Consider the following 19,783-nt stretch of genomic DNA (forward strand, 5'->3'; position numbering starts at 1 on the left):
ATACATAAGTAGTGAGCACAATAGGGTATACACAAGTAGTTTAGCATAATAGGGTATACATAAGTAGTGAGCATATGGCATACATAAGTAGTGAGCGTAATAGGGTATACCTAAGTAGTAAGCATAATAGGGTATACATAAGTAGTGAGCATAATAGGGCATACACAAGTAGTTTAGCATAATAGGGTATACATAAGTAGTGAGCATAATAGGGTATACATAAGTAGTGAGCATAATAGGGCATACACAAGTAGTTTAGCATAATAGGGTATACATAAGTAGTGAGCATAATAGGGTATACATAAGTAGTGAGCATAATAGGGTATACACAAGTAGTTTAGCATAATAGGGTATACATAAGTAGTGAGCATAATAGGGTATACATAAGTAGTGACCATAAGAGACCAGAGTAGAAGATGAGTTAAGGAAATAACAATTAAGGTGAATTTTGTTTTAAAAGGCGAGAGATACTAATGAAGATAAAAGCTACATGGATACTATTCTTAAAGTAAGAGAATACAGGTAAAGGACCAAATATGTGCATTATATTAATGTTGAGTCCGAGTGAAAGTTTTCAATAAGAGAAATCATCAATTCACGAACTTTCCAGTTTTATGGGCCAGTAGGCCTGCTGCAGTGTTCTTTCTTTATTTTATGTTCTTATTTATTATGCTCATAGCATGGGAAGGCCTCATGGGATCGGTTTCAAATCTTCAATGCTGATGCACGGTCACTAGGCCTAGATTTTAGAAACATATAGCAAGCATAGGTGTCCAATGACATTAGTTGTTGAACACATTCCCAGCATCCTTGGAAGACTTCAAAATCTTCTAAAATATATTTCCTCATAGTTTTAAACTTGCAAAAGAGAAGCTTTGTAATGTAAGGAAGGTAAAGAGTGAAACTGCAGTGCCCAAGAGCACACTTTCCAATTTTATGTCTTAAGCAATCTCCAGTTTGGTTTCTTGTTAATACATTATATATAATTACGTCTGCCTCTTGTTAATGGCTTCAATTTATGGTGACTGATCCAGCTTCCAGCCAGTATAGTAACAATTAAGTCATATTTTTAGGTGGGCAAATTTGTCAATGAGCTAAAAAAAACTTAAAATTTGAAATGGTTGGAGACTGCTTCTTAAGATCAGCTTCTAAGTTTCAGCTTTTTTGTGCTTTACAGAATGAAGAATTCAGCTTATTTTTTTAAATCAAATTTGGCCTTAAAAATCAAATATATTTTTAGAGAAATGTAGGGAATTTTAAATAGACTAAAACTGCTAAAGATATTTGAGAAATAAGTAAACCTCACTCTTTTTATAGTATTTATAATTTGCTCCAGTTTGGTGAAGCCTTCGTAATATTGTGGCAGATTGTCACATGGAAGCTGTTTGTTGTAGTCTACTTGTTGTAGTGATCAGGCCATGAGACCTGGTCACAGACCGGGCCGCAGAGGCATTAACCCGCGGAACTCTCTCCAGGTATACTCCGGGTATACCAAGGTTTTTGTTTATAACTTCACGACACCTTATCCATCGGCTTCAAATTTACAACCCTGGTATATTATTACTAGGTGATGGTTCACAGAAGAAATAGCAAGTGCCAGGGCCTTCTGCTCAACTTTATATAGACCATTACTAATATTGGTTTCCTTGATGTAGCCTTAAAATGTGTTTTCTAATCGGCTTCAAAATTTCAGCTCTCGAGGATCCTGCTTAGTCTAGGAACCATGTTGCCAGTTTTAGGCTCAAAATGGAATAGTAATATTTTGCCTTATATAATCAGACACAAATAACCCGTACATAGGAGGAAGACGCTGATGACGTTATGGTCCGACTTGGACAGAAGGTAGAGTTGCCTTGATGCTGGTGACTTGTTATTCAAGGAACTTGCCTTGTTATACCCTTACTTAGAATCTGAATGCCTTTCATACCCCAGGGGTTCTATGACCCATACTGGTTAAGTGCTTTTCCTCGACTAAAATAGACAATATTTATTGGCATCAGATTTTATTTGGAGATGCATTGTTTGACAAGGATAAACAGTGTTTTGGTAAAGTCTGTTTAGGTGCAAAATTTGTTGTATTATACACAGTAACTGGAGAATAAAACTTTCACTCGTCCTCGTGCTTATATTGGGATTTATTTTCCTTAATTCTAGGTTGTGTAAGTTTTAATGTGCCAAAGTTTTTAATCAATTGGTTTTTGTGAAATAAATGGATAATATATTATCCAATCAGAAATAAACCTTGATCCAAAGTTAAATCTACACTATGTTATGTGACCATAACATGTGTGTGACCTTCAGTAACAGTGAAAAACATTGACTAATGCACATGTTTGTTAATACATGCAAAGTATATTACATTTTCATCCCTGTGCACCACCGCAGTGTTTGATAAATAATACTGGCTACCACAACACACATGTGAGAGAAATGGCAGGAGAGCATAAGAGGGAAAAGCTTTAGAGTGGAAACTTTAGGGATCACTTCTCCCTTAACCGTAGCCCTTAAAACATCAGGTCCAGCAGTCTATAGGACACCAACATAAACCACACAGGTGAAGCCTTCCAGCAGCACCTAAAAATAAGATTACAATACCGTGACTTCCTCAAAAATACACACCAAAGAAATCTGATACTTATACCACCAGATCATCTCTTCTCCCCTCCAGATGGTCAGAGAGACACCATCTACTCGCCCACTGCCAAACAAAAGCAGATAAAAAAAAAAAACATACCATGGGTGGGAATAGAACCCGCGATTAAAGCGTCTCTAAACTCCAGACCGTCGCGTTAGCCACTGGACCAGCTAGCCACAATAAGATTCATCCAACTAGGTATATTTCTACACCATAGGAAGGTTAGCATAGGCACCACTGTGACCACAAATGTTTGAGACTCTCTGATCGCGGGTTCTATCCCCGCCCGTGGTATGGTTTGTTTGTAATCGTGTCATTACGATTTCGTGAGTCCAAAGCAGATAAGTTAGCTGCACACTATAAGTACATTATTTACACAGGGGATAATGCATCAGTAACCACGTTCTATGTCCCCTTCACATAACGAATCACCAGGTTAAAGGGTTGGAGGTACAAAACCTACCTAGTGAGACTTCGGTTGTGAAGGAAACACAAAGTATTGTGGTCGCAAAACACAGTGACAGGATGAGGAGATTCTGAGACATACGGGAAGGTGCTGCGTACCCAACACCAAATTTATTTCTAAGGAAAAATATTGTTGATGTTACTAACAATTTTGCTACCTCACACAACACTCCGGAAACACCAGCATCACTGGCATCCCTTTCCCCAAAACCAGGCTGTATAAAATTGGTATTGTTAAACATCAGAGCTCTAGCAAACCGAGTTTGTACATTTACAAAAAAAAGAAAAAAAAGTTGACTGTTCTTGCCTAACACAAATTTCAAGTGCATAAAAAAGGTCATCTACTGTCACATACACACAGATGTCACTGACACACTGGAATAGGAAAATCAGATAACCCTGCAACATTTCTGGTTTAATTTCAATTTGTTCTTTACCTACCGCACCACTGACATCATCCTTCCTAAGAAAAAGATACTTGTCAGCCATAGTTATAAAATTTACCTTGCAGTAGGCAGTGTACATGATCATGGTGCCTTCTGATTTAGAACCATTATAAAAGGCGATGCATGACCACTGTGAACTTGGATTAAAACAGTTGCATCACTTGGTGTTCTTTGGGATAAAACTGCGGTACAAGACCTGGTGTGTGTAGATGGTGTACATACTTGAGACGCCTGTTCAGCAGCCTGGTCCCATATATTGCCTAAGGTGACCCATTATCCCAGAGTAGGTACAATAAAATTTAAAGGTCCCATACACATTTGGAGTTCCTGGGGTAATTAGACTTTAACTACCTGATCCCTGTGGTTCGAAACGTGGAGCTGCCGACTTACAGTATTCCTAGTCTTAAAACTCTGAGAACCAGGATTCTGGTTGTAGACAGACACGGCTAAAACAATTTAAATCCTTCTCAAGATATTCCTTAAGTTCAAGTGGTATACTGCTGAAAACATCCTCTAATAAAGAATAGATAACTACACCATTATAATTACCTTCCCCACCTTTGGAGCGATGCCATTTGGTCAGCAACGCCATCTCCTTTCTGTAATCTTCCGAAGACTTTCCTGCCTAAAACTTTAATCCTCTAAATTTCTGCCTATATCTCCTTGGCAACATCTGATAAACAAATATAATCTGAAAATTCATGTTCGTCCAGAAAACTAATTGGTTGCAACTCTGCCAATTTACTAACGTGTCCATTCATTCTCTGGCTACTCCTGAAACTAGTTGTCTCAAATAAAGGGAAAAAATTATCTGGGTCTTCCTCCAAAATCTAAGGATTAAATTTAGTAGATTCTTGACAGGTGCCTGGGGGAGGCTTCCCAGGTGTACACTTCACTGCCAATGATGGAAGCAATGATTCTAGTGCTGACAGGTGTCAGCACCAGAATCATTGCTACCATCATTAGCAGTGAGGTGTACACCAGGGAAACCTCCCCCAGGCACCTGTCGCACTAGAATCATTGCTGCTACCAACGTTGTAAATATTAGAAGACTACAAGTCTGCTTATTAACCAAGCAAAAAACTAATAATGCAAAATAATAAATTAGAAAATCCCAAATGCCAAATTGTTCAGAATACAAAATATTCCCCGAACAATTGTTACACAAAATTTACAACAGTTAATGTATATGGAATTACTGTCAGGAAGTAATTCCATAAAATTTATGAAACTCACACAAATTAAATCAGATAAAATCAAATAATTACAGCAAATATAAGGGGGATTACCAATAGATCCCTGGCTGTCTTCAAGCTGGTACTGGACAGGCAACTAAAATCAGCACCTGATCAGTCTGGCTGTGGTTTGTACGTTAGATTGCGTGTGACCAGCAGTAACAGCCTATTTGATCAGGCCCTGATCCACCATGAGACCTGGTCACAGACCGGGCCGCGGGGGCGTTGACCCCCACAACTTTCTCCAGGAACACTCCAGGTATTGAAAACGATATTATAATTAGTTTTAAGTACAAATATCGCTAAGGTGGCTGTTCCCCGTGATCCAACATTACACTGGCAACATCCTGGGCACCGGGTCCCCATAAATTAAAAATAATTATTGGCCTTTTGTGGTTCTAAATCCGGATTTTCAAAAATATTTGATAATTTTTCTGGCTATTGCTCCCATGTTATGAAGTCATGTGACCTCTACAGGTAAACAGTCGTCTAGGGGCCAACCAAATGGCCTTAATTAAAAATTAAATAAAAACCCGCTTAGGATCAGACACCCTCGTAAACCCCCCCCCCCCAAAAAAAAAGCTAATCCGGTGGATAAGACAGAGTTCGATTATCGAGGAATGTTAAATAAACAGTATTATAAAAATAAATATATACTTTAAAAACCAATGTATGCTGTACAAATTAAACCGGGTTTACTCTCCCCTCAGTTCACATCACAAGCACCATAGTTTACACACACCTGTATACTCTTAGTAGATGGTTAATAAGGTCCACCTGCTCCTAAAAGATATTGAGCTCCTTGATAAATGCAGACAATTTTACTGGCGGCATGTATGAACACTAGCATCATCTGAGCAGCCTGGCTAGTAAACACATCCTTCTCTTGGCTCTCCCTTAGCTTACACACACGCACTCACATAAACAAAAGGACGAGGCATCTCTCATGGCCTCTGTTAGCTTAAAATATACTCCATACATTACCTAAGGCGTGGTCAGCTCCGAAATATAATTAATACACAGTTACCAATGTTTCTCACGTTATGGCCTCTTTCATCTCTCCCTGCTGTTGTGAAGCTTAATGTCACTTTACAAAACGTGTCCACAAAATACCGACATAATTTACAAATTTTTAGAGCTCTTTTTCAGCATTGTACGACAGGATTATTTTACATTATAAAAATATAAGACAAATTTAGATGAAAGCAAAATAATGCAGTAGGCTGCTTAATACGTGTTCATTATCTAGGACCCACTAGAAATAAGTCACTGAGTTTCTTGGGTTATCTTAGCTTCTCTATACATATGATGCTATGTATGATAATCTATGTAACTGTATTTGTGTATACCTGAATAAACTTACTTAGGTTTAGGTATCTGAAGATCTTGCCCTTCCAGAAACTGAAATCAACCAATTCCATGTCTATTCCTTCCATGTTTACATCATTTCTCAGGTAATAGTTTAATTACTTCTCAACTTTATATAAAAACTACGTACTTTTCCTGTTGATTTTATTAATGCAGAATTTTTTCTACTCTCCCCATTTTTCAAACTCAACCAAGTTCAGTTATTACAATAATATCTATGTTCCGTGTACATACGATTATTCTTAATTCATCTTTTTTATAGGAAGTTCTAGCAAAGCTTTTCTTCTCAGTTTCTCTTTACCATTTAAGTAATATTCATCGCTTGGGTAGCTGAAGCAATGGATGGGGGACACTGTGGAAAACACTGTATATATTTTCCGGAAATACAATATTTTATATGTAAATTGATGGCCTATATTGTAGTTAATAAAAATTAATTTGTAAATAGAAAAATGAACCAGCGGTGGTGGGTTAGCGTCGCTGGGGAGGAGACGCCATTGTTTTTGACTGTGGTACAGGCACGCTAATGTAATGTGTATAATTTTCGTCGCTCTAGAGGTTATATTGGGCTTAAAACCTCTCAAATAGGAGCCGAAATTGTTGGATTTGCAGTTCTGCATAACATGAGCATTAAGCAGATGGGCAGGACAGCTTCAGAACCCCAGCTAAGTCATGTCTATTGTGTTGAAATTCTGGCCAGTATTTTCTTCATATTAGACAGGGGGATTTTGAGTATGACACACATTAATCTTCAGACAAATTGGCGAGTGTTATAATGATAAATTCTCCTTTTGTTATATAAATGTATATATGTAATCATTTATTAATTTTAACATACAGTCCACAAATTTATAATAATGTTTTCCATAATTCTTGGTAATGTATATTTCATTTGAAATTAATATAGGTCAAGAGTGACTTGTGGATATGACAGTAGTAGGTATTGAAGGGGGACATTTTTTGTGACCTAGGTGTCCTAAAATTCCTAATTGTCTCTGTAACTTTGATAAATAATAATTATCTTTGTTACCATTTACTGGTATGTATCTAATGAGATACATCCAGGTAAATTTAATTTTCCACAATTAATTGCCCATTGATCCTTCAAACTGGATGTAATTAGTGAAGTCATTAATTAGTGAATTAATTACTTAATAATATGTGAAATAACAGAAGGAGGTGGATGTTAGGTCCACAAATTTACTTAATGTGTAGTGGATTATAATTATTACAATACTAAATTTGCTAAGCCAAAGCCTGACTAGGATTTATATTAGTGTGCATATTAATTTTGCTAAGCCAAATTCTGGCAAAGATTTATATTAGTGTATTTGTGTAATATTAATTTTACTAAGCCAAGCCTGGCAAGGATTTATATTAGTGTATGTGCATAATATTAATTTTGATAAGCCAATTCTGGCTAAGATTTATATTAATGTATTTAAAATTTATATTAGAATTTTCTTACATGTAATTGCTAAGCTCAAGTAGCTAGGATTTATTCAAGGTAAGTTGTAATATTTACGTTTATGAAGTGCATAATTATGAACATAATCAGTGTTATTAATTAAGTTGAATTTAATACATTTCATCATGGGTGAAAATGAGGAAATTAATGTAGAAGAAAAACACATGGAATTTAGAGCAAAAAAATAATCATTGCAGGCTAGAAAGGGTCATGTAACAAAGGCATATAATAAATGTTTGGAATTAATGAATCAAGAAACTGTGTATATTGATGATTTAAAATTTTATTTAGATGCTTTAGGGAATAGATATGATTCATAAAAATTATATTACAACAAATATGAAGGAGATTTATTAGTAAACTGTGTAGATGAGACAGAAAAAAAATCTTATGATTAACCAGTATTATGAATTAGAAGAAAAAAATCATGTAAAAGTCAGGCCTTGAATAAATTAAAAAGTGTAAACCAGGCAGTTAATCAATCTATTCCAAAAATAAGATGTCTTTACCAAAACTCCCAGAATTATGTTTACATGTATTTAATCCTGGAGAAAATAGGGAGGAGTTTTGGTCTATTTTTAAAGCAGCTGTGCATGACAGGAGTGACCTAGCCTGTGTAACTAAATTATTTTACCTCAAAGGGCAGATACGAGGGTATATTTGCATACTCATACAAGCCTTTCCCAATGTAGATTCTTACAAAGAAGCAGTTGACTTGTTGAAGGTCACTTATGGTAATATTGAACAAAGAAGATTTTATCTAGTGACTATCATTGTTAATTTAAAATCTCCAGATCACACTTACAAAGGCTTATAGCAGTTTAGAGTTAAACTGGAGAGCACTCTCAAAACTTTATGTAATAAATATAATCTGAAAGAATCAGACTGGTTATTGAGTGCTATTGTTCAGAATAAATTAAGCTGTAAAACACTTAAATGATCTCGAACAAGTATCACAAGGGTTATTTTGGTCTGGAGGAAATAAGACTTGGTCTACAAGAATTAATTGTCCAGTTGCAGACCAGCCAACCAACTCATTTTAAAGATGCAACACATAATAACTCTGAGGTATCTGTCAAGTTTCACAAGAGGAAAAATGATCTCAATGTTAATAATCAAAATTCATCTACTAATAAGAGTTGCATAGGTACATATCAAGTAGCAGGAATCAGAAATAATGATTCTCCACAAGGTAAGAAGAATAAGTACCCTCCTAAGAGTAGCCCAGTTAATAAGAAACCAGTCAAAGAAAAGAGAGATTGTCTTTTCTGCAAGGGTACTCGTTTTTCTAAGAATTGCAATGCATACAATTCATGGAATGATGAAGTTGAAAGATTGGAGGAACTTGACAGATGTATCAGATGTCTAGGTGTTGCAACCCCTGAATGGGTTACAATGATTATTATGTATATATATATAATGCTTATATTTGCGATAATAGCTAAATCGTAAATATATTGCTTTATATTCTTATTTGACTTATGTTGTTAGGATGTACATAATATCTGCTCAGTTCAAGTCTTGATTGTCAAACTACTGTAATTATCGCTTGTCGCTCGTTATACTGCCGGCTTCTGAGCTGTGCTGTCCACGGGGCTATCACGTGATTGAGGGGGGGGGTGTCCTCACCTCTCGTGAAGTATTGAGTCTGCTCTAGACTCGCTTGGTGGTTGGACAGATTGTCTGTCTCATTATTCTTGTTAGTTCTGTAGAACTCTGTTCACAGAACATTGTATAGACTTCATGATTTTCGACGTTGTACTGAGGTTGTGTGTCGCTTAGACACTCTGAACATCTCAGGTCCTTAGATGTCTAGGTAATCACAATGTAAAGCACTGTCATGTCAAATTAAACAACTGTTATCAGTGTCACAAAGGAAGACACCATACAGTCATGTGTAAGGGTCTATAAGATAATGTTGATAATAACGATAATGTTGACAATCCTGACACAACAGTGGCTAATGTAAAAATTGCTGCTAATGTTAATAATGAAGGTTTTGCTGAAGTAGCCTTACCAGTGTTACAAGTAAAAATTGATGATAAAAGGCATAAATCAAAAAATGTAACTGCATTATTAGACCAGGGATCGCAGCGTACTTTTATAAAACGTAAATGTCTTAATGGGATGAAAGTACAAATGGGCGATCCTACAATTCTAAAATTATCTGGTTTCCTCTCGGATGAAAGGGCTCAATTGTATGACACGGTTTATGTAACTGTCAGGCTGGGCAATGAGAAAAAAACTTGTTAATGCCGAAATTGTAGATAGACTTCCAGAGAAAATATCTACAGTAAATAAGAACAAAAGAAAGAAGGAACACTGCAACAGGCCTACTGACCCATGCGGAGCAGGTCCATGTCCCCCTCCGGATTAGACCAATAACCCACCCCCCGGATTATCCCAATGACCCACCCAGCCTGGTCATCCTCACTCACACAACGTTTTAGCCTCAATAATTGTACTCGGAAGCTTGTTCCACTCATCCACAACTCTATTACCAAACCAGTGCTTTCCTATATCCTTCCTGAATCTGAATTTTTCGAACTTGAAACCATAGCTGCGAGTCCTGTCTTGGCTGGAAATTTTCAGCACACTATTTACATCCCCTTTATTTATTCCTGTTTTCCATTTATACACCTCGATCACATCCCCCCTAATTCTACGCCTTTCCAGAGAGTGCAGATTCAGGGCCTTCAGGCTATCCTTATAGGGAAGATTTCTGATACATGGGATCATCTTTGTCATTCTCCTTTGTACGTTTTCCAGAGCATTTATATCCATTCTGTAATACGGTGACCAGAACCGAGCAGCATAGTCTAAATGAGGCCTAACCAAGGATATATAGAGTTGAACAACCTGAGAACTTCTATTATTTATACTTCTAGATATGAAGCCAAGAATTCTGTTAGCTTTATTGCGAACACTAATGCACTGTTGTCTTGGTTTTAGGTTACTGCTAACCAGAACTTCTAAATCCTTTTCGCAATCGGTAGTATTAAGATCTACATTATTTAGCTTATATGTGGCATGGTTATTTAACTGTCCAACATTTAGAACTTTGCATTTGTCAATATTAAACTGCATCTGCCACTTCTCCGACCATTGCATCAGTCTATTCAAATCATCCTGGAGTGCTCTAGTGTCCTCATTAGAATGAATTGGACTGCCTATTTTGGTGTCATCAGCAAATTTGCTTATGTCGCTATTTATTCCCTCATCTTTGTCGTTTATGTAAATTGTGAACAACAACGGGCCCAACACTGACCCCTGAGGAACACCGCTTGTGACGTGCCCCCATTCTGATTTCTCCCAATTTATGTAAACTCTCTGCTGTCTATTTGTCAGTCATGCCTCTACCCAGGAAAAAATTTCTCCTATTCCGTGTGCCTTAAGTTTCCTCAATAGCCTCTGGTATGGAACTCTATCGAAAGCCTTACTGAAGTCCATGTACACAATATCATATTCATTACCATAATCTACCCCCTCAAACACCTTAGTGAAAAAAGTTAGTAAATTCGTGAGACAGGAACGCCCCTTTGTAAAACTGTGTTGAGAATCATTAATCAATCTTTGCCTGTCAAGATGGCTACGAATTGCTTCGGCAATTATTGATTCCACAAATTTTCCCACTATGGAGGTAAGGCTTATTGGTCTATAGCTCGAAGCTAAGGACCTGTCACCTGCCTTGTAAATAGGTATTACATTTGCCATTTTCCACTTTTCAGGCACTATGCCAGTTGTAGTGATATGTTAAAAAGATTAGCCAAAGGTATGCTAAGTTCCTCTTTACATTCCTTTAACACCCTTGCAAACAGTTCATCAGGACCTGGGGATTTGTTAGGTTTTAGTTTCTCTATTTGTCTGATGACCATGTCACTAGTTACCGCAATCGTACATAGTTTATTATCATCCTGTTCTACGTAATCTATTATTTCATTAATATCACTAGTATTTTCCTGGGTGAACACTGAGAGGAAGTAGGTATTTAGAATTTCACACATATACTTATCACTGTCAGTGATCTGACTAGAGTTACTCTTAAGTGGGCCAGTCTTGTCCCTAATCTTACTTCTGTATACCTGAAAGAACCCTTTTGGGTTAGTCTTTGAATCCCTTGCGACCTTAGCCTCATAATCTCTTTTTGCTTTTCTTATTCCTTTTTTTATTTCTCTCTTTAATTGAATATATTGATTTCTTAACTGCCCATCCCCTCTTTTGATACGCCTATATATGCCTCTCTTTTGACCAATGAGCTGTTTTAATCTATTGTTCATCCATTTGGAATCATTTTCGTTAGATCTAATTTCCCTACTCGGAACAAAAGTTGTCTGGGCAGCTAGAACTATGCTCTGAAAAACGTCATATTGGCAACCAAGATCACCTACCTGACCCATAGTCAGGACATCCCAATTTAGCCCACCCAAGTAATTTTTCAGTCCCATGAAGTCGGCCAAGCGAAAATCTGGGACAGAGATTTGATTGCAGTTATCTGGGTAATTCCATGATATATTGAAACTAAGTGATTTGTGATCACTTTTCCCAAGCTCATCATTAACCTCAAGGCTAACCAGGGCTTAGTAAAGCTACAGAAAGACTTTCACATAATGTAAATTTAGCACCTTCTGTTGTAAATGATGATTCTGTAGGCCCAATAAATATTTTGATAGGTAGTGACTATTATGCCTCCTTTGTAAAGGATGTAAAGAAATGTGGTGTCACCCATTTAAAGACTGCAGGAAGCCATGTAATGTATGGTAGGATTCCTCGTAATAATAATGCATGACTAGAGGAAACTATAAATACTATCACTGTGTGTCTTACTCATGAAATCGTGCCCCAGTATAATTCTTCCATAGAAGATGGTGTTGAGCCAGTGCATAAATTGTGGGAATTAGACAGCATTGGAATAAATGTAAATGAAGAAAGTCCAGATGATTCTTTTACTCAGGAACAATACCTGAGAGATGTAAAATTTGAATCTGGACAATACTGGGTACGACTTCCGCGGAGACTGAACCATCCAGAATTGCTCACTAATTACAGAATGGCATATGGACAATTAAAGGCTCAGCTCCGCAAACTGAGTAAGACACCAGAATTGTTGACTGCCTATGATATAATTACTGAACAGTTAATTAATAAATTTATAGAAGAGGTACCTCCTGAGCAAGCCAAAATTTATGGTCACTATTTGCCACATCACCGAGTGAAGGATTCTAAGACCACTCCTCTGAGGATTGTGTTTAATTGTAGTGCCAGGAGTAACAAAAATGTACCTAGTTTAAATGACTATTTGATGACAGGTCCGTTGTTGACGGAAAAATTAGGAGATATCTTATTAAATTTCAGGGTGAAGAATTATGCCTTTGTGGCTGACGTAAGTAAAGCTTTCCTAAGAGTGGTATTACAAGAGGCTGACCAGGATTGTACCTGCTTCTTATGGCCTGAGAATCCTAATGACCCACTTAGCCCTCTGAAAACATTTCGCTTTAGGAGCATATTATTTGGTGCTACATCCAGTCCGTTCCTACTTCAAGCGATGATAAATGCACACCTTAAACGTACGGGAAGTCCATTGAGTAAATTAATGAGCAAACAATTTTATGTGGACAATTTCCTGGGTGTGACATCAACTGAAGAGGAACTGTTAATGACTTATGGAGAGGCTAATAAAATAATGCAAAGTGCAAATATGCCTCTGAGAGAATGGAATAGTAATTCGTCCACATTAAAGGACAAAATAAGTAAAGATTACCCTGGAGATGAAGTGCCAAAATGTAGTAATGTATTGGGATTAACCTGGGATACTGAGAGAGATTTGTTAATGTTAAAACCTAATAATTACAGTATGCCCAATAAATTAACTAATAGAGTCTTGCTTGCTGAAGTTTTCAAATGTTTTGATCCACTAGCCTTAGTGTCACCCCCTTACTATAAAAGGGAAATTATTAACCCTTCAGGAGGCAAGGCAGACTAAAATGCGAATTTGAAAGTCATTTCCTATGAGGGGATAGAGCCGCTCGATGTAAGGTCATTGAAGCCATCTAAATGGAGTTGTAAAAGTTACGTGTCGAGCAATTGCAGATATGCGAAGGCCGAGGAAACTCGGTCCTGCCCGTTAAGGGTATAACAATTTAAAATGATGCAAGGTTGTAATTGTTAAAAAAATAAATAAATACATATTTTTTAAATTTATTATACAAGTAGACATTATAAAAAACAAAAATGAAACTTGTTTCTGAACAATTTGTAAGCATTAAAAAAATAGAAATAGGAACTACTTATCAACAATGACACATTGCAATGGGATACAACTTACAAATGAAATATTCCTGAGTTCCCTGAGAAAGAACAATAATTTTACATCACTAATTTCTGCAATGAAACTTTATGAAACAATTTCTATCCTTCTTGATGCATAGATTTACTTTGCATGTGACAGAGGAAAATGAGGATGTGACATGATTATTCTTTTTGCTGTAATACTTGCATGCAAGCATCTTCTTGTTCAATTTCTGCTTTTGGATGGTGGCATAGCTTCCTCATCTGTTGACACCTCTGCATCTGGTGGCACGTATTCATCACCAATGTCCACCAATTCCAGGTCATCTGGGTCTTGATCTGAGTCATTTTTGTCCCAAACACAGACAGATTTTGACTTATCCTTGGAGGACTCACCATAGAACAATTTCTGATTGATCTGGAAGGACAATAAAGACGTTCTGTACACACCCAGATCATTACTGAATTCATATATACACTACCAAAATTTATGGAAATTTTTGTATACCGAAACTGAAAAACATCACCTAAACAGGCAGGGCCGAGTGTACTCGGTCCTCTTTTGTTGCACTTTTTTCATTTGCATGGTGCACTCTTATGCTTCACAACATATTTATATATCAAAATATAGCTAAACTATTCATTTATGCACTAGACACACAAATCAGTACTTTCCGACATTGCAGAGGGTGAAATGCAAGAGTATATGAGGAGCACTCGACGAAAAACACGAGTCTGGGCGACGCCAAGCTAGAAAGAAGTGTTTTCATTTTGCTCTCTCGACCAATGGGAAGCAAGGAGATGCCATCGCCTTTAGCTGGAGCGACTCAGGGAAGGCTAGTGATTGGTCAGAAATAGAGAATGGGAACCCAGATGCACTGGGGGAGCAGGAGGACACACGCAAAAACCATGCTCTCAGGACCGACATCTGGGTATCTTTAATTGTAGATGTTTCACCAACCAGTGGCTTAATCAATACAGAATCTTGGACATAACGAAGACAGTAAAACTATATACAAAAGATGAGGTATCAGTCCCTAAGCCTTGGTGTGTAGAGCACCGTAGTTGACGAGATTCTGGTGCACAACAGAGCAGAGGACTCATAGGTAAGGGCTCACTAGGGGCGAAGGGAAAATTGGGATAGGAGGAAGAAGATAGGTTGGGGAGAGGAAAATATCTTAAGGAGGAGGAAAAGTTTCAAGACTATACCCAACTGCTAATCAAGGGAAAACATAAAATGCAATGTCACTCTCGGGAGTACACCAATTCGCAACGACTGGACGCGGAACAGGCAGAGGTTACTGCAAAAGGCGGCTCAAACGACTGTCGCAAGCACTTCAGCTTAAAACGCACAAAGACAGCTCTATGACAATGGCAGTTTTAGAATTGTTGGAATAGTTGGGCTAAATAAGTCAGGTAGTTTATTTGTATTGAGATGGAGGTGCCGGGTCGTATAACGTTTGAAAGAGATTCACATCATTGTAAAGATGCCTAACAGTATCTCCTAAATATGTAGTCCAGTAGTCACGGTATGCTTCAAGTCTGTCAAGTTGTTTGTCACTGAGTGTCTTCCAGTATACGTTCAAAGTCGGTGTGTTAGTCATGAGGTGGAGAGATTCACTGGTGCAAAATCGTCCCACCTCACTCCCAACACCCAACGTAACGCACGATTCTGGATGCGTTGATATTTTAGAGAGTTTGTCTTGGCGGTTAACGTCAGAGCGAGTGGAGAGTAATAGAGTAGAGGTCGAATGAGAGCTTTGTACTTTGTTTATACTTTGGATTAGCTCATCTCAGTGGTGCACTAGCAAAGAGGCTGGCGCTTAAATAGGCGTCAGTGGATAGGGACGTGTAGCAGACGAGGGCATAGTCACTGGTAGGCGGGATTCCCCAGTGGAAGTAGGTCAGACCCATGAGATGGGTTAGTGGTAGTAGTAGTTGCCGTAGCCGTGAAGAAGGTTATGTAGATGTCCTCTGAACCAAGACTCCCTTGGGTGTGACGTACTTCCTCCTTGCTTGTGCACCAGAATCTCTTCAACTACAGTGCTCTACACACCAACTCCAAGGCTGAGGGACTGATACCTCATCTTTTGTATACAGTTCTTCTGTCTTCGTTGTGTCCTAGATTCTGTACTGATTAAGCCACTGGTTGGTGAAACGGTATTTTACACCATTCATGTACAACAATATAATATATATATATATATATATATATATATATATATATATATATATATATATATATATATATATATATATATATATATATATATATATATATATACACATGTATTAATAAAAGCATCATGAAACTCAACAAACATTTTAACTTAGCCCAAACAAAAGCAAAAATTCACAACTGAAAACCAGTCATCAAAGCTACTAAAAAAAACAGTTATGTTAGTTTTTCCATGTCGAATATACGTCTTTTTCCTGGTGGAATATATTTCATTGTCTTGTGGCACAGCAGCCGCCTCTCCCCCAGGCGGCCGGCCAGACGTTATCTGAAATAGATCGCTCGACACATTTCAACAATTTTCGATACATTTCATCTTCTGCAAATGCAAATTTTTCGTCTGGTGTTGGCTTGATCTTTTTGTTGAGGTTTGAACGTGAAAGACAGAGGGAGAGATGAAGCAAGGGGAGAGGGAGAGAGGGAGGGAGGGAGGGAAGGAGAGAGGGAGGGAGAGAGGGAGGGAGGGAGAGAGGGAGGGAGAGTACTAAAAGGGAGAAAAATCATTATAAGGAAAGGGGAAAATGTGCTGGAGGGAAGGAAAGAGAAATCGAGATAGGAGGAAGGGTGGAGGGAGAGAGAGAGAGAGAGAGAGAGAGAGAAAGCAGAAAGAAAACGAGGGATAGAAAAATATGGATTGAGAAGGGGATGAAAGAGAGAAAAAATGAATACGAGGGGCAAGGAGAGAGGGAAGGAGACAGGGAAGGAGACAGGGGAAATAGATGGCAAGTAACATTTGTACCTGAGAAAACACAAATGATGATGGTCTCTAGGCACCATGATGGTAATGCTGGTACAGTAATAAGGATGAATGAGAGGGTGTTGGCACCTGGAGAAGAAGTTGATATCCTTGGGGTGAAATTTGACTCCAAACTAACCATGAAGAACCATGTAAATTTTGCAAACAAGGCAGCCAGGAAGCTTACAGCACTTCGCCGTATCTCGCATTTGCTTGACAGTAGGGGTTGCAAGATTCTGTATGAAGGACAAGTGCGCTCACACCTTGAGTATGCTCAACTTTCTTGGTTTGCCTGCCCCCCTCTCCATCTGCGACTGTTGACAGAGTAGAGAACAGAGCAAGACGTCTCATCTCTCGCCTGGACTCATCCTGGATAGATCTGTCATGTTAGCAGAGCCTTCAACACAGGAGAGATGTGGGTGGCCTTACTGTTATGTACAAGGCCAATATTGTCAAAGTACCACACTTGGATCCACTTCGAGGACAGCGTGAAACAAGCTTTTATGCCACAAGACGGGTAGAAAGCAGCAACTTCACTCTGGCTGTACCCTTCTCCAGAACATCACTCCATCTGAGATCATACATACCCAGGATGACTCGAGTATGGAACACATTCGTACAGCATAATGATGTCAACGAGATAAAGTCAGTTGATCAAACGAAAATGTTGCCCCACAGATGGCTCCAACTTCATCCTGCTCCCTACTTGTATGTCTCATAACAATAAAAATCCTTTCAAATGAGCTGATGTAGGTAACAGATCTTAGCTTCTCAATAAAGTTAGGGATCCTTAACCTTGTCAAACCCTGTGTAAAAATGAAAAAAAAGGAGACAGGGAAGGAAAAGTGGGATGAAGGAGTGAACACGGGATAAAGGGAGGGAAGCAGGAAACAAGAGTGGGAGGGAAGCAGGAAAGAAGGGAGAGAAGCAGGAAAGAAGGGTGGGAGGGAAGCAGGAAAGAAGGGAGAGAAGCAGGAAAGAAGGGTGGGAGGGAAGCAGGAAAGAAGGGTGGGAGGGAAGCCGGAAACAAGAGTGGGAGGGAAGCAGGAAAGAAGGGAGAGAAGCAGAAAAGACGGGGGGGAGGGAAGCAGGAAAGAAGGGTGGGAGGGAAGCAGGAAACAAGAGTGGGAGGGAAGCCGTAAAGAAGGGAGAGAAGCAGGAAAGAAGGGTGGGATGGAAACAGGAAAGAAGGGTGGGAGGGAAGCAGGAAACAAGAGTGGGAGGGAAGCAGGAAAGAAGGGAGAGTAAAGGAAAGAAGGGAGGGAGGGAAGCAGGAAAGAAGGGTGGAAGGAAACAGGAAAGAAGGGAGGGAGGAAAGCAGGAAAGAAGGGAGGGAGGGAGGGAAGCAGGAAAGAAGGAAGTGAGCGAAGCAGGAAAGAAGGCAGGGGGGGAAGCAGGAAAAAAGGGAGGGAGTGATGCAGGAAAGAAGGGAGGGAGGGAAGCAGGAAAGAAGGGAGGGAGGGAAGCAGGAAAGAAGGGAGGGAGGGAAGCAGGAAAGCAGGGAGGGAGGGAAGCAGGAAAGAAGGGAGGGAGGTAAGCAGGAAAGACGGGCGGGAGGGAAGCAGGAAATAAGGGAGGGAGGGAAGCAGGAGAGAAGGGTGGGAGGGAAGGAGGAAAGAAGGGTGGGAGTGAAGCTGGAAAGATGGGCGGGAGTGAAGTAGGAAAGAAGGGTGGGAGGGAAGCAGGAAAGAAGGGCGGGAGTGAAGCAGGAAAGAAGGGATGGAGGGAAGCAGGAAAGAAGCAAGAAAGAAGGGAGGGCAGGAAGCAGGAAAGAAGGGCGGGAGGGAAGCAGGAAAGAAGGGCGGGAGGGAAGCAGGAAAGAAGGGTGGGAGGGAAGCAGGAAAGAAAGGTGGAAGGGAAGCAGGAAAGAAGGGCGGGAGGGAAGCAGGAAACAAGGGTGGGAGGGAAGCAGGAAAGAAGGGTGGGAGGGAAGCAGGAAAGAAGGGTGGGAGGGAAGCAGGAAAGAAGGGTGGGAGGGAAGCAGGAAAGAAGGGTGGGAGGGAAGCAGTAAAGAAAAGTGGGAGGGAAGCAGGAAAGAAGGGTGGGAGGGAAGCAGGAAATAAGGGTGGGAGGGAAGCAGGAAAGAAGGGAGAGAAGCAGGAAAGGAGGAAGGGAGAGAAAGGAAGGGAGGGAAGCAGGAAAAAAGGGTGGGAGGGAAGCAGGAAAGGAGGAAGGGAAGCAGGAAAGAAGAGGGAGGGAAGCAGGAAAGAAGAGTGGGAGGGAAGCAGGAAAGAAAGGAGGGAGGGAAGCAGGAAGGAAGGGAGGGAGGGAAGTAGGAAAGAAGGGAGGGAGAGAAGTAGGAAGGAAGGGAAGGAGGGAAGCAGGAAAGAAGGGAGGTAATCAGGAAAGAAAGGAGGGAGGGAAGCAGTAAAGAAGGGAGGGAAGCAGTAAAGAAGGGAGGGAGGGAAGCAAGAAAGAAGGGATGGAAGGAAACAGGAAAGAAGGGAGGGAGGAAAGCAGGAAAAAAGGGAGGGAGGGAGGGAGGGAAGCAGGAAAGAAGGCAGGGGGTGAAGCAGGAAAGAAGGGAGGGAGGGAAGCAGGAAAGAAGGCAGGGGGTGAAGCAGGAAAGAAGGGAGGGAGGGAAGCAGGAAAGAAGGGAGGGAAGCAGTAAAGAAGGGAGGGAGGGAAGCAGGAAAGAAGGGTGGCAGGGAAGCAGGAAAGAAGGGTGGGAGGAAGCAGGAAAGAAGGGTGGGAGGGAAGCAGGAAAGAAGGGTGGGAGGAAAGCAGGAAAGAAGGGAGGGTGGGAAGCAGGAAAGAAGGGAGGGAGAGAAGCAGGAAAGAAGGGAGGGAGGGAAGCAGGAAAGAAGGGAGGGAAGCAGGAAAGAAGGGAGTGAGCGAAGCAGGAAATAAGAGAGGGAGGGAAGCAGAAAAGAGGGGAGGGAGGGAAGCAGGAAAGAAGGGAGGGAGGG

The sequence above is a fragment of the Cherax quadricarinatus genome, chromosome 55 (assembly GCF_038502225.1).
Source record: "Cherax quadricarinatus isolate ZL_2023a chromosome 55, ASM3850222v1, whole genome shotgun sequence".
Taxonomy (NCBI): Eukaryota; Metazoa; Arthropoda; class Malacostraca; order Decapoda; family Parastacidae; genus Cherax; species Cherax quadricarinatus.